This window comes from Melanostigma gelatinosum, assembly GCF_949748355.1.
Source record: "Melanostigma gelatinosum genome assembly, chromosome: 11".
Lineage (NCBI taxonomy): Eukaryota > Metazoa > Chordata > Actinopteri > Perciformes > Zoarcidae > Melanostigma > Melanostigma gelatinosum.
In genome coordinates this window covers 11,065,280-11,080,969 of record NC_136644.1, presented here as the reverse complement: position 1 = coordinate 11,080,969, position 15,690 = coordinate 11,065,280, and positions in this window count along the sequence as shown.

Sequence of the window (15,690 nt, the reverse complement as noted above, 5' to 3'; positions counted from 1 at the left end):
TAGAGTCATTACAGGGAGAGAGAGACATAGATTATGAATGAAAAGGAGTGTAAGGAGAGTCTCCCTGACTTGGGCTGAAGCTTCATTTGTAGTGCTTCAAACAATAAAATGTATGAAGTATTTATTACATATAGCCTATGTGTGTTATAACACACATAGGCTATATGTGTGGCGGGCATTTGTTAAATGCCTGTTTTCTCAACTCCTCTCTCCTCATTTCTCTTCCTCACCTCCTATGATTGTATGGGTGGGACTAAGACGCGAGGCAGGGAGTCGAGGAGCCAAGGAGTCAAGGAAGGGAATCGAGAAGGCACAAAATCAGGAAATGACAAAGGCCCTGAGTTAAGCTTGTGCATGGTGAATGAAAAAAGCCATCTTCAACAGAGCTCAGATTGCACGATTCACCATGGCAACAGGTAAGGCAGAGGCTCAATTTTAATCCACTGGATGTAGATATTAATGTTTCTATGGACTGTGCACATTTATCTTTAAAACAGTCTGAGTCAGTGTGGGGAAAAGTTTCAATATGTTAACACAAGAAAGTTTTAATCAGTGTTGTCCACTAATTCATCATTTACCAGACCTACATTTCCTTAATGGGTGATAAAGTAGTGGAATCCAATTTGTTCAGCTTAAATCTGAAGGGGACAAAACACAGGGGCCAGCAACTGAATATGAAAAATAAAATGTCTGTATTTCTTAAGGAAACTAAAGGAAGCAAACCTTCTTCTTGTCTTGTTAACTTTTGCAAAGGAGCAATAGAAAGCATCCTGGAAACATTACAAACTGGCACGGGACGCCCTCGCCCCAGGACAGGAGAGCTCTACAGCGGCTGATTAAAATCACCTAGAAGATAATTGGTCCCCATCTACTGAGCATCAGTGATATTGGTGACAAGAGGAGCCTGCAAAGAGCTAAGAGGATATTAAAAGACAAAACCCACCCAGCCACAGCCTGTACACCTGCTTCCGTCTGGAGAGAGATACAAAAGTATCAGCTTTCAAACCACCAGACTTGTGAACAGCTTATTTCCTCTGGCTGTGAGACTCCTACACTCATCTCCCACCCTCCACAGTAATATAGTGTGTTTATGTAGTAGCAAAATGGGACTACAAACTACATTTTGTTGGGAAAGACTTCAATCAAAATTTACACCGTTTTCTGAAGTTAGGAGCCTTTGCTTAGTCTGACGTGGCTCAATTGTCCAGCCCACTGTGCAGAAAAAGTTAAGGTAAAAATATCAAAGTGTTCTTGCATGAGGCCCAATGCGTTTGGACAATTAAAGGTTTAAAATACAGAAGATTTTAAAATTCTGACTATTTAGATCTTGGCTCAACAGCATTCATTGGTTATATTTCAGCTAATTCAACAAATATTGTAAATGTAAACAGTGTCGGTGACATGCTGTTAAAAGATGTTCACTCTTCTAACTTTCCCTCGGAAATATTTACATAATCTCCAATACTATAGGAACTATGTTCCATCAGTGACAGCTGACATCAGCTGTCTGTGAGTCAGTGTTTTCTATAAAAGAAGATATAAAAGAGAACTTCCACTAGCAAGAAGATGGACATGCAGAGGTTTTATTCTGAACTGAGGGTGACTTGATGCAGTGGAATATTTGAATGTGAGTGCAAACAACTGACTGACAGCGCATGAAAAAAAGGTTCCAATTTTTATGGGGTTTCCATCAGCCAACATCAGAGAAAAGGTTGCCTCTTCCACCTGGCCCTGTTCCCCAACATTGTTTTTGAGTCTTCTCGTTCATTTCCAGATTTTGTCCCCCTTCGATTCCTTTCCTCGCCTCCTGTTTTAGAGGAAGAGACGCGAGGAGAGACACCGACAAATATGACGTTCATCACAGCTACATCAGTCAATGTTTTGTTATACCGCAGTATTTTATGATCTGTCAGATGAGCAGATGTTCATGACAACTCATTATTATTTTAATTCACAACCTTGCATAATGTGACAATGATCGGCTGTCACAGTTTTGTAAATTAACAAACACACACACAGATATTTTCCTCACAGTGGCGGAAATTGTTCTTCATTTCTTCTTTAGTATGTTTTATTTTTAGCGGTGATAATCCTGGAAGCATTTTCTCCTTTTGGTGATGCAGAGGAACATCTTGCATTTGGTACACGTCATGTACGTCTTGCTTCTGCAGCCCTTATTTCTGCATCGTTCCGCATGCTTGGTATCCATCATCTCTGGCATGTGACTGGCTCCTAGTCTACGCACAGATGGCTCTGGTTGTGGGATCCTCATTTTGGTTGGTGGCTCATACTCTTCTTCACTGTCTTCACTGCTGTCATCAAGCTCTGGACAATCCAACAGCTATTCAGCCAGGTGCAATTTGAAGTCCAAGTACTGTTGGGTGTTCTTCGCTGGTCGGTTAAGTGCTTTGCTGTCAGACTTGTATTGGATCCAGGAGTTTGTGATGGCAACGTCAAAGAAGTGAGTAATCACACGCAATGTCCATTTCTTGGTCCTGCTTGACATGCGATAAAAGCTCAGCATGCGGTCACATAGGTCCACGCCACCCATGTTGTCATTGTACTGTCTGATCACTGCTGGTCTTCTCACCTGGACATGGACTTTTTCTTTCTTGGACCATCTGGCGCAGATATCTTCAGGATCTTTCCCATGTACAGTGGAAGCCATCAGCACTGGTTTGTTGTCGAACCATTTTGTGATTGCCAGCTCAGGACTCTTTCTGACCACAGACACTGATGCTCCTCTCCCCTCTTTTCGCAACTGCTTGTCTCCTGGCAGCTGGCACGGCTTTGGGACTCGGTTCTTCATTATGGTTCCAGTTGCTGGAAGGCCCTTTGCCAGCAATGCATCCATGAGATCGATTGTTGTAAAGTATCGGTCGAAGAATAGGTGAGTTCCTGTGTGAACAGATTCAACCATGCGTAGGACTGATGCTGCTCCAACGCCCAATCTTTGGCCTCTGAATGTTTTCTTCCCTTGGTACACTTCTAAATCCAGCATCAGACCATTTGGAGAAGCAAGGACAAAGACCTTTAGGCCAGTTGGGTTTGGCTTCCTGGAACATATTGCCTGACTGGACAGCGGCCTGTGAAAGGGATGATTTGCTCATCAATGCAGACCTTGCCTCACGCGGTCAAGTAATGGCCTGACTCTCCAAAGAATGTCTGCCTCCTTTGTTTCCTCTGTTACATCCAGGTCATCCACAATCTTGAGTGAGCTTCTCAGCTTGAAGAACCTATCCCTTGCCATTTTGCTGCTTATAACTGGCACTTTTGTTTTTTTGGCCCAATACATTCTAATTCTGGGGTAGCCAAGGCAGGCCATGTGGACTGACATGCCAAATAAGATCTTAATTTCTTATGGAGTAGTATTCAGAGCCACTCCTCTAGTTTGCAGCTCTCTTTGATTTGTGAATGCTGCCAAATCTTCAAAGACTTTGTTGTCAATGTACTGGGAAAAGTACTGAATTGGACTCAGTCTGCACGGGTTGTAGAGTCATCTTGACAGTCAGGAAGCCCAGGTAGCACAGGTGTGAATCTATTATGATGGAAAATAACACCAATAAATGAAAGGTAATAACAGGAATAATAATTAAACCTCACACAAATCTATTTGGATTAAATGCAGGTCGTAGTGCATCATTGGGATACAACATAGGCCTACGTGCTACTCCTGGCCCACAGAGGACGACGTCTTTCCTGCTCATCCCTGTCTGTCTCTGTGTCTGTATCATCTGAGCCTCCTGTATGGTCTTCTTCTTCTTCTTCTTCTTCTTCTTCTTCACCAGGCTCACACTCATCCTCATCTCTCTCATCATCTGAAAGCTCCAAATCTGACTCTCCCTCAACTATCCGGTACAGAATCCTTTCTGCTTGGGTTCTGTTGAGTCATCAAATACATTAATTTGGTCCTGGTGTCCACTATAATTGACATTCATAAAATTACTATTATTTCAAAAAACAAAAACTCAAGTGCTTTCAGAACTAAATATATCATTCCTGACATGTTAATAAACAAGAAAATATATGAATATCATTGTAAAACAACAATGATTAAACAATATTTGACTTACCCTTTGACTTTCCATAAAAAGTGCTGGCTGATACACACGCCATCTTGTGTGTATATATATATATATATATATATATACAGTATATATATACTGTTACGTCAACAGCTGTTTGCACTTGTAAACATCATGTCGGGATCATATCAGTTGAATTAGATGTAACATACATTAAAACATATCTAATATCAGGTGAGTGTCATTAAGGTATGTGGTTAGAACAGGGCTTCATGAGGCGCTACAGTTTGATCGCACATCTGATCATCTTAAATGAAGACGATTTATGAAAACAAAAGGATGTTACATTTGTAGAGTCCCACCTTCGGTTGAGATATTCCAGCTGTGACTCACATGTCTTTTTTTTACGTCTGGGGTGCCAACAACACTTCCTCAAAGGATACCCAAGTTTATCCTCGCTCAGAGCTCCTCTAGCAAGCCTCCTCGATCCTCAACCCTTGAGATGCATTGTAGGAATTAGGATGTCCAGAAACATGGAGCGCAGAGATCGACTTCCGGGTCACAGGCCGCAGAATCGAGGAGTGAGGAATCGAGGAGGCACATAACCGGGAAATGAGAAGTGGTCAACAGATTTGTCTCATTGTGTCCTCTTAGAGGGGCTGGGCTTTGTTCAGATGTAGGAGGACGGCTGAGCCAGTTCTTGGTGAGCTCATTGAGATGTCAGCAGTAGACATCTTTTGATGGTGTGTTCATTATGCTGTGTGATGCGGATGCTTGCTTGGTTTAGCTCCCCCCCTTACCTGAGCAGGTGTTATGTTCCAGTTAGAACATACAAGACGTAACAGATAATGACTCTATCAGTAGTGACATTCCCAGGTTTAATTTTTGTCCTTTTTTCAGTAAAGTGTTTCTAAATAAACCTTTTTTAATACTACTCCTGCTTATCGACTTGGTTCTTCAACATGCCTTTTTAAAGTTATGTGGTGCCAAGCCACCTCATCTGCCCTTTATACCTGGTGGTGGCACTGCTGTGTCTAATTTGACTAGAAATCTAATGATTAGAAAAAAGTACTCTCAGCCATAACATCACAAAGACCCATGTGTTTCAGGAAATGAGCATGTTTTCACATATATGACAGCATCTATGTATGGGGATTCGACTCATGTTATCAGGAATACCAACCACATGTGAGTCCTTATTGGATAAACATGAACATTAATGTCACTCTGTCAATGGCATATTTCCCAGATTTAGTAAGATGTCAAGGAAAAAAATTCAGACCTACTTTTCAAGAGCTCTATATTCAATTAACAGCATTAATGCTAATTCTTGTTCTAAAATGGAGAATCATCTAGGATCCTACACATTGTGCCATCATTCTGCCAGCCCATAAAATTAATACACCGTGATAAATTATTAATTATTCCAGCCTTTTTTATCCATTACATCTCACAGGGGTCCTTGAGTGCATTCATGTTGACAATACGCCGGCGCTCGTTTGTTTTACTTTGAACACCAGCGTTAACAAGCTGGACGTGACATACAAGATTAATTATGCTGTACAGCAAATGACCCGCAGGGCCGCGTGTCATATCACACCTTTCGCTATGTCCCGGGGCTTCGAGATCCAGGCTCCCTCTTCACCTGAGAGAGACATATCCGGATTACTACCCGCAGGCTGTCTTTGCTTCATCTCTGCGCTTTGCAGACACAAAGCCCTTATGAGTCTGGAAGGTCACATAACTGATTTCTGTTTTATGGTTGTACATCTAATGCAGAACTCAATGCCAGTTCAAGTTTGGTTGTTGGGAAATTCAACTGGGGAGACAAACTCCTGAATGCCTTTTTTTTAAAGCTATAGATTAGCTAAATCAATACTACAAATGTTGTGATTTAAGGACACTTGTTCACCACCTGTGGAATTCCATTTACCAAAATATTACCAAAGAGTAAAACAAAGACTTTCACACCACAGAGGTTCAAATCCTGCTGTCAGTAATCAACGAAAACTGGACAATTTTAACTGTGTCAGCAGTGGTGAAGAGAATTCGATAATTGGAAAATATTCACAGTGACAGACGTGAATATACGTAGTAATATGACATAGATAGACAAACTATGATGCTCTTCGTCACCCTTAAGTGTCTTTTTTTACAATTATATGCAGATACTGTTTTTTCAAAATAAACTTCGGTCTTCACAGGAAACAAGTTGGTTAGGTTTCGGAAAAGATTGTCCTTTAAGTACGTTTGTTACATAGTTAAGTAAGCTTAATTACACAACATAAATTAAGTACATTCCGTAACTTAATAATTTTGAAAGTATTTTGATTTTACACAGGACACAAACTGTGGTCTCCTGGTAACAGTCCTGTATTCGTTTGACCCATCCATCCATCCACCCCAACCTCCTCCCCCTTTATCCTGCTTTACTTCCGCCAAAACTACGGCACAAAGAGTATCATAGTTTGTTTGCTTGGTTTGTTTGGAGTGAATGAGAGGGCTGAAAATAATCCATACGCAGCACATCATATCATAAGGATTTTTTATGATCTTGAATCATAAGTGTTATAAATTGCATGAAGACATTCGGAGGGAACAATGATCAAACAGAATATACTTAAGAATTCTATTCAGGACTAATGTCTAAAGTATGAAAACATTTCTCTTTTTTTTGCAGTTTGAATCAAATTCACTTTACCCCCAAAACTGCTTCAGGAGAAACTTATCTAATGTATGAGAGAGTGTCATTATTGGTATGAACTAGAATGTGGCACAGGACATATTTGGCACTATAACGTAGTCTTTTAGACCTGATGTTGATATGAATTATTATTATCGCTAAAAGCCAGTAATGGTAACCTTTTTTTGTTGATTTTGTCGGTCCCTGTGGACACAAACGGTAGTCATTTTACTGCAGCAGGTTCTGACAGTCTGTCCCATGCAGTCCTGGTTATGGGTCTCCCGTGCCTCCCTTCCCTCCAGCGGGCCCAGCAATAGGGTCTGAGCCTCCAGCAGCGTGGCGCCAGTGTTGGTCCCCCAGCGATGACCGGCGGAGCAGCGGGGAGAAGCTTTGCTCCTGGCTGGAGGAGGAGCCACTGGAGTCTGAGCTGATGAATTTCTGGTGAACATGCATGATTTAATCTGATTTCACCAGAATCTGACCTGGTGGCACCGATGACAAGCATTAAGAATAACAATAACAATCTTCTCTCTAATGGGCTCGTTTACTGATGTAGCGAATATAGAGGCATCAGTGTTATAATATAATAATAATACAATATTCATTTCAAAGTTCTTCATAGTAACTTTAGGTAAATACTTTTTTCCAGTAAATGGAACTGTAATGAGAACAACTCGTTGTCACTTTAAATAACATAATGAATTGAGCATACCAATACTTGTACCTCCCCATCTGCCCCACAAATAAATAGCTCACAGTGCAGAAATCCACAACAGTAAACGGTATGAGGCTGGGGTTGTCTCTTATCTCTCCTACATGTAAACCTCAGATTTGGGTTGATGACAAACATCTTAATACACACTCTTTTTCTCTGCTGCAATTATTGCTCTGCCAAGTGAGCCACCGAAACATAGTCCTCTTTGTCATTACAATCGAGGAGATAATTATTAAAATTAAATTCCAGAGGGACATTATACCACAGCGTCTCTCACTCGTGGACCAGAAAAGGCTGACACAGCAGATCGCTGTGCGATCCCCGTAGCCTCTCTGATAAGATTCACTCTGCAGTGTGTAGAGGACAAACCCCCGTGTCTACTCGATTGTAAACATCCCAGCAAACAACGGCTTCTTTTTGATCTCTTCACCTGCACAACACAAAGCCCAGGACGCTCTTTTCTGAGCCTGGCTTTAGCTTTTACAGGTCAGCTCAGTTCAGTATTAGAAGGCAATTCATGTAGCAATTAATGTAGTACCTCTGGGAGTGATTCAGAGCCTGCCTGACCTTGGCTGGAAAATGTACCCTATAAAGGGACAACATTGAAGTCAGATTCAACGTGGCTCTTCACTTAGTACACTCTGGGAACTGTTAATCTGCTGCTGGAAAACATTTTTGGTAAATAACTATCGAAGGGCTTTAGAATGATTCTTCTCTAATGGTGTTTCTATCTCTTGTCACCTTATAAAAAGCTTTGGATGAGGAGAGCTTTTTATTCACAAAGCTGGGATTTTTCTTCTTGCCTTTAAACTGTAAAGGCAAACTGGGAATTTGATTGAACTAACAGCTACTTTTAAGTTGCAAATAAAGATGCCCATGCACGACAGCGACGACGGCAATGGACAACAGTGGACCAGCCAATCGATTATCATTCAAGGATATCTTGCAGAACAGCATTTTTAGTCTAGACAAAGTCATCATAAACTCCAAACCAAGGTTGTCCTGAAGTCACTTTTGCTCGACAATCACTGCCAGCCTTTGCAAACAAAATGTCTTATCCTGGCCTCATCTGAATGACACAGAGATAGTTATCGAGGTGGGCCTCATCAGAATTCATTAGAAGCCCCTTTCTCCATGAGACAATGTGACTATTATGTCAAAATCCCTGTCAGCTATTTTTATCATATCTGCCACAGATCTAGCTTCAGTGAATGCATAGGGAGGTAATTACCTCACACGCAGGAAAAATAGGGTGGAGACCGACAGACGGAGGGAGGGGATGTTTGGCACCAACCAACACCCTAGGGTTGTCTGACTACAGGCGCAGTATGCGTGAAGAGAGTTAAAATGTATGAGATAAAATCAGGGAGAGAAGGAAATTTATGATTACCGTGTCACCCCGAAGAGAGCTGTTGTGGAAAGCTAAATGTCAGCAGCAGCTATGAGTTTGATTAACCGCATTCCCCGGAACAAAGCCGAAGGCAAATTCTGAGCCACTGCAATCCAGAGTGTTACACCAGTGAAATAATTCATCACCATCTTTAGTGGAAAAAGTCAAACTTAATGCAAGCTTTTTTTATGATGCAAGTTGCCCATAGATGTGATTTTGGTTGCATGTCTGATCGACTTGTGAGCAGTTCATGGATGTAGTGACATCACACATACAAATAGCTTTTCTAAGCTTTAGAACAGTTTTACAATATGGAACCTTGAGAGTTAAAAGAGTAATAATTGACCTTCAAGCAATTCTATCTGCAGTTTTACAGATTCTCCATTATAATAGAGTTCTAAAAAGAGAATGCTTTTTGCACAGCATTTGATTTTTAAGGTGCAGCACAGCAAGTAATCTGAGGGACAAATTGGCAGTTTGTCTTAGAGACGCCTCGATCAAACAGTGGCTGATGGTATGCCACTCTTGTTCTAGTAGACGTAGCGATGGAGGGAGTTTAATGGGGGAGGTCAGGGTGGAAGGAAGGGTTCCAGTAACACAGGACTTTAACCCAGGAGACCACTGTTCCAAGTCCAGTATGAAACCAGAAGGCAAAGTGGACCTATTTAACCCTTACACACTGTTCATATTTAATGCCTTCACAGTAAGAATTCCAAGAATTCCCTCATAGTTAGTGTCGATACCAAATGTTAAACTACAGAGCCATTTAGAATGTCTAAATAGCCCATGTCTCATTAATAAAGTATGATTAATCCTCAATAAATGTTTCAGAGAGCAGGGAGAGTATATTTTTTAAATTTTACAACATTCATTTTTTGAGAAAAACATCTACAATTACACATTATCATGTCCTGTTTTACCTAAGACATAAAAACATAAAAGCCATAATGATTTAAATATATTGTATTGAATTTGAAAATGGCATGAACATTCTGGAACTGTTGGAACCATTAAACGCTGTCCTCACTGCTATATCATAAGAAATCATAATTATCAATATTATTTCAACATTTACTTAGAACTTAAAAAATTACATAATAAAATGCTTATTATAAACTAGTCAATAATCAGTCAGTAATCAGAGTTTTCTTTCACTTTGTCTTCCTGCTCTGACACATCTTCCAAATCACTATCAACCTTCTCATCTTGGAAGAACAGACCACGGGCCTGTTGCACACGAAATCTTGCTGCCATGATGTCAGTCACTGAAATGGCAGCTCAGGTACCTTTATAATGTTATGACCCCCAAATCCATCTCAATAGATACGGGTCAAATTTGACCCGAAACAGCCTCAGTGTACAAATATTTGTAGCACCTGTACAAAAGTATGACATTTCAAAAATATTTTCATTTGTGTATTTTGGGTGTATTTTGGGTCTCTTTTGGAAAAGTCATCAAATTTCGGGCCCATTTCATCACATCCTATCCCTCAAGAATGACGTTTAGGGTATTTTTACTGCTGTCAAATGTCAAAACGGGTCAAATTTGACCCTAACTGTATGTAAGGGTTAAGGTTACGTGACGTAACGTTTCTATGCTGCCTAAATACATTAACAAGGCTTTGTTACACAGTGTAGCGTAATGGGTCTTACAACAGTTGTGTCACTTACATAATGCAGCCTACTCAACTGCGTAACAAACACTTATTTTCAATCACAATCTTTTCCTAAACCTAAGTTGTTTTGTTCTGAAGTTTATTTGGAAAAAGACAGTGTACGCATGTAACAAGTGGATATTGAGACGTGCAAAGACTTTCAAGTGTAGGGCCACTGACCAAGCTGCCGTTATGATGAGCTGGGAGTGAGAATGTGTTGGGTATGCAGATGCTGTGTGTGTTGATTATAAAGAGCTCATCATTCCAGTTTTACTGGCATATGACACATGAAAATGATAAGTCACTACTCTTGCATGGCCGTATTTCACTCCCCACCGGCTAATGAAGATGCCGCTGCACTGGTGGCATGTTGCCGCTGTGTGCCACAGAGTGCAACATGGAAACAGCTCTCATGTGTCATATGCCTGTCAAACAGCCAGCAACTGGCCACTAGTCAAAGGGGCATATCACTAAGAATGTAATTGACAAAACAGGTGTCAAAAGTTGCATCTGTTCTTCTCAGACACATAACTGCAACATGCACAGAGATCATGCACACACACTCCTCGAGTCAGGCCTGACTTGATCCTGTGAAAACTGTCAACTGTGGATAAATATTTACAAATCTGCTTCTGAGGATTTTTCGTCAGTTTTAAAGTGATTGGTATCCGTTGATACAGTGCCAACACGATTTGCTATGACTTGTCATCCTGCAGATTTGCAGAGACTTTCCAGTGATCATGGCATGTTAAATCCAAAATACGGTGTCTCTCTGTATTTGTTCTTCAAACCATGGTTTACATTTTCTACTACCTTGTAATTTGCATGAGCCGTCATCATTTCAAGTGTTGATTGTAAAAAATAAACGCTATTACCAACTAGGTCAACACCTGCAGCTTGAGGTCTGAACATTTCCCTTTTCTGTCTGCCATTGTTCTGCCTCCTGTGTTCTTGTTGTAAAGGCAACATTCATACTCTGCCACATGGATAATTGCAATTAGAAAAGGGTAAATTCTCGGCTGCAAAACTTTAGGGGCGTGTTTGCGCTGTAATATCATCAGACCTTGAGACGGGGCAGACAGGATCCAAGTGATGCACAATACATGCTGCTATCAGCAGCCACACTCCATTCTTTTTAATTGAAACAACACATAAACTTGATTAATATTGTTTCCGTTTTCTGTCGCTTTCACCATCAGACTAGTTGAAAGATGCTAAAATGCGAGCGTTCAAAGACAGAGAATGTTTTGTGATTTTGGGCTTTACAAATACATTTAATTCAAGTGAATTGAATTAAAATCCCATTAAAAGTCGAATCATAGCGGCTTTAATGATGTTTTAAGGACCATGTGCCTCAGCACAATAGAGGTCGAAACAAAAATAAAAATACCTTTACATCAGCGAGGGAGCAGCCGGCACTCAAATCTGCTCATCTTCATAACACGCAGGATGATTTGGTTATTCGGGCCCATTTCATCACATCCTCTCCCTCAGCAGTCAGGTGCGACGGCCTTTTAATTAACCTGAGTGACATCAGATGATCACATTCATCATGTCGACGTTCACTGTGTTGTTTGCAACAGAGTGGTAGGATGAAGGGAGACGGATAAGCTAATGCTAATGCTTACTTCCTAACACATTACCAATACATGAAACACGCTTTACAGAATGTGGATGATAGGATTTCACGCATGGATTAACTGATGGCTCTGGTACATCAATACCACAAAGAGGTTTATAATCATGATCACACGGGATCGTGGTATGTTTACACAGGCAATACAGATGTGGAATGGTAATAAGTAAATGGACTTGCGTGTGTAGAGCGCCTCTCCAGTCTTCTTCAGACAACGTGTTATCATTCACACACATTCATACAGCCTTTGGGGGCAATTTAGAGTTCATTATCAAAATCACTTTGACATGCGGACTGGAGGGCCAGGGGATTGAGCCACCACCGACCCACTCTACCTCTGAGCCACAGTCAGAGTCAGAATATCATTCATTCACTGTTTGGAACTGCGATTTATTGCACAAGCAAACGGTAGATCTTTAGGATTATAATGTGAGAATGTTTGATGCTTGATGCACTTTCACATCAATATTATGGATAGAATTTGCTGTACCTCCCAATCCACCTGGTGTAATCCCTTCACTCCCATGACAGATATGTGTGTGTCCATTTAATCAACTGGTTGCAGAATAATCTCATCATAAACAGCCTCAGCTACTCGTCCCCTGGAGTGAACGATGCTCGACTATATCTCTTGCTTAATCAAAGCATCTCTACCTGGCTTGGCGCCAGGTAAAATAGTAGCCCAGCCTGCCAGACAGCCGCCACCCTGGCCGGCAGAAGCCCACCCGGTGTTAATTCAGTGCAGAGACCGACCTGGCAGGCGTACTGTTCAGGAGATTGATGATGTTGCTGTGTTTAATTACTTTTATTTGTGTTTTTGGCAGAGGAATGTCTCTGAACTTTTTTTTCCCTCGCGCGCCTTGTCAGAGAAAACCAATCTCGATGACAAGAATTTACAGACCCAAGTTTCATCTTGTCTCCCTCTCTTAACTGCTCATCATTTTGTGTATTAAGAAACACTACACTGAGAGAAGAACTTCCTCAAAGGACTCTGTACAACCTAGAGACAGCTTGGGTGACCTCATAGTGCAGATTGGGGATACACTACACACACACACTAAAGACCCCTTTTGGTCTTTTGGGAAAATGCCTGAAAAAAAAAAAGTTACTTTCTTAAAGCATCTCCTTGGTTTAGCAGGAGCTGTTTTTTCTTTTTAGCTTTTATTAGCAATATAAAAACATGCAATACACAGTTTAACTTTGCTGCCATCCTATTTAATAATTTGTGTTTACACATATGAACAAATTCTTACACATGTTCATCTTTCCATATGTTGCCTTTACCAATAAACTACAAATGTTTTTAGATCCAATAAGCATGCTTCAAAGGACATGTTAGAATTGTTGAAAGATACGTTGATGAACACAAATAATTCCTTCTATCCTGCCTATAACTACGCTGCTGTGAGTTATAACGTGTTATAAACCATTTATTTGATGTTTATGTACCGTTTGTAATACTGAGGTAAATAGTGTTCATTTAATAATAAGGTGAAGCTATCAGGTTAGCTTGTTGGTAAAGAAATACAACATGATCCAACATAAAGAAAACAGCTGCTTGTCGGTGATATAGGTAGAGTTGAACAGTGATGAAACATGTAACATGTATCTTTGACATGTGAGTTTCAGCTCCTCTAATGATTGACAAATAGTACTTTTAGCAATCAGTCACGACGTTGAGCTTTACAAAGGTGATGCCCGAGAAGTTGGACGACTGCCTCAACTATCATCTCCAATCATTGTAATCTGAAATTCTTTCCATCTTGTGAATTTGAGTGAAGTAGCTGTGGAGTCCTTCAAATATTCAGCCACCGTCTTTGGATCTGATGCAGTTAGACATTGGGTTAGTCAGGGTGAGCAAGGCAATATTTCACAGAATCAATGTGTTCTGCTCTGCAGGTTATGATGCTCTCATCAGTTCTGAAGACAACACGCAGAAACAAAGGGATCATGTGCTGACATACAGAGAAATTAATAAGATATTACCCCTTTCTTCGGCATTTATTTTTAGAGCGGAGGAGTCGACAGATTGCTTACTTCACATGAGTATCAGCGCCCCGGGGGTAGTTTGCTTCTTCTCTTGCTGAGCTGCCATTTTAATGCAAAAGCGCTCACTGTCAGATTCCACTGCAGTGTGCTACTGCTCATCCAGCTGGAGTGGCACTGGACGATGAAAACCCCCCAAACCAGACTTGGACATGAATTATACATTCTGATCTTCTCTTAAAATCAGATGAGGAGCTGCTTATTGAATAAAACTGTCCTTAAATGAAAGAGACGAATGAAAATCGACAGGAGAAAAGGTTGCTGCCAGTCACAGGAGGAATTTAAAAAATGCAACACTGTGTTCACCAATATAAGTGGATACTTTTATTTGGGAGAAAGACAATTTAACCTGAAAAGTTGCAACTTAAAAGGTCCAGTGGGTGGGATTTAGTGGAGAAGTTGCAGATTGCAACCGACTGAATAAACCTTGCCTCACTCCTTCCTTCCAAAGACAACCCAGTCTCACTCCCAATGCGTCAAGCACTGCAGCTTGGTCAGTACACCTCTGCGTCTGATACCAACTCCAGCGACTCTACGAGACACACCAGGCTTTCAACTAACTCCAATGTAAACCTTCTTTATGAGACGCACAGAGAAACTGACGTAGTTTAAATAGGGAGGAAGTCCAAATAAGGCCAGTCAAATCAACATTGAAGAAGTTATTGTACATAACAAACATACTTACTTCAGCCTAAACCATAATATTTTCCTGAAACTAACCAAGTAGTTTTGTTGGGTAACTACACTTAAAAACAAAGAAAACCTATGTTGGGAGTTTAATTTGAAAGGACACCTGTGGTGGCTGGGCGCAGCTGCAGAGGGGACAGAGTAGGTGGGGGGAGCGGTTCAGGGAGCAGTAAGAATCATAATTAGCCTCACCTGTAGTCAATCATGGTGTGTCTCTCTGCTGTTAAAATACAAACACTGACAGAGGGCGCGAGAGCTGGAGGAGAGCCAGAGAGGCAGGCTGGGAGAGCTGCTGACGAGACGGCCGACAAACCACAGAGCAGACGGCGGGTGCAGACGGAGGCACGGCAGGAGATTGCCCGGCCGGAGAAAGTCTGAACTGTGGTGAATAAAGAAATTAAGAAACTGTATCCAAGTGTGCTGGAGTCATTGCGCTCACGAACCCCACGGTGGTAACCCGAAGCGTGTTACAACACCATGCACATAATGTCCCTGAGTCCAAAACTGACACAAGAGGAGTACCTACAGATGACAACCTCAGGGTCTGAACAGTGAAGGCAATGCTGAACTTAAACCTGTATTCTCTCTACTGTCCATCAGGGGGCGACTCCTCTGGTTGTATAGAAGTCTATGAGAAAATGACTCTACTTCTCTCTTGATTTATTACCTCAGTAAACATTGTAAACATGAGTTTATGGTCTCAATCTCTAGTTTCAAGTCTTCTTCAATACAGCATGATGTTCATTGAGCACATTATGGTCCAATTATAGTCTAATACAGACCTGGGCATTGTACATTAGGCTCGTTCAAGTTGAACTGCGCCTCGCCTGGAAAGCAGACGAGAGCAGGCGGA